Source organism: Octopus bimaculoides, chromosome 18 (genome assembly GCF_001194135.2).
Source record: "Octopus bimaculoides isolate UCB-OBI-ISO-001 chromosome 18, ASM119413v2, whole genome shotgun sequence".
NCBI lineage: Eukaryota > Metazoa > Mollusca > Cephalopoda > Octopoda > Octopodidae > Octopus > Octopus bimaculoides.
The window spans coordinates 50,898,133-50,899,145 of NC_068998.1; the positions used below are offsets into that span (position 1 = coordinate 50,898,133).

The 1,013-nt window shown below is 33.7% G+C and overlaps 1 protein-coding gene across 3 annotated transcripts in view; it reads right to left on the reverse strand.

Moving 5' to 3' along the window:
* Positions 1-1,013, reverse strand: part of LOC106874735 (alpha-2Db adrenergic receptor) — a 113,956-nt gene that overhangs the window by 80,851 nt on the left and 32,092 nt on the right. The gene's annotated exons all lie outside the window — the stretch shown is intronic.

The following is a 1,013-nucleotide window of genomic DNA, read 5'->3' on the forward strand; positions in this document are numbered from 1 at the left end:
ACACACACATATATATATAGACGTATATATACATATATATATGTATTATATATATATATATATATATATATATATATATACATACACATACGTATAAATATGTATATATATCTATCTATCTATATATATATATGGCCGTTGCCAGTACCACCTGACTGGCCTTTGTGCCGGTGGCACGTAAAAGCATACACTACACTCTCGGAGTGGTTGGCATTGGGAAGGGCATCCAGCTGTAGAAACTCTGCCAAATCAGATTGGAGCCTGGTGTAGCCATCTGGTTTCACCAGTCCTCAGTCAAATCGTCCAACCGATGCTAGCATGGAAAGCGGACGTTAAATGACAACGATGATAATGATGATGATGATATACACGTAGGGAAAAGGCATATTTCCATGGACATTCTAACTCCCCCAATCCCCATTCAGACTATATTCATGATTGCTTATGATTTGTAGATTCTGATCGTTTGGTTTAAATTGTATTTATCGTTGTGAATATATTCACTTAAGAAGGATATGTTTTCATTCACATTTAGATTTCCCCCCTCCCCTTCTTTTAGACTCATTTCATATTCATGATTTTTAAAAAGAAATTCAGATCATATTTATAATTGAGAAACACTTTCCCACACTTAAACATTTTTCAGGTTGTTTTTAAAATCATAGATTACTTTTTCAAACCCATAGCCATACACAGCTCAATCAAAAACAACATTTGGAAGTTTAATTTTAAAAAATCTGACCACACCCATACAACTATTCTCTCACCTTTATATTAATAAATACAAAAGAATGCAAAAACTAGACCTTGAAATGTAATTATAATTCTTACTGGAGAAAATCAAAAACAACATCTGGTTTTCCAATTGAAGACTTTGACCACTTGAATACAAAAATTCCTTTTCTTCCCCACTCAAAAGGTCACTAAGTGGGGAAAAAAAAAAACATATTGAATTCTAATCAAGCAAGTCTGACCACACTGATACAAAATCCATGCCTCATTTACCCCCACCC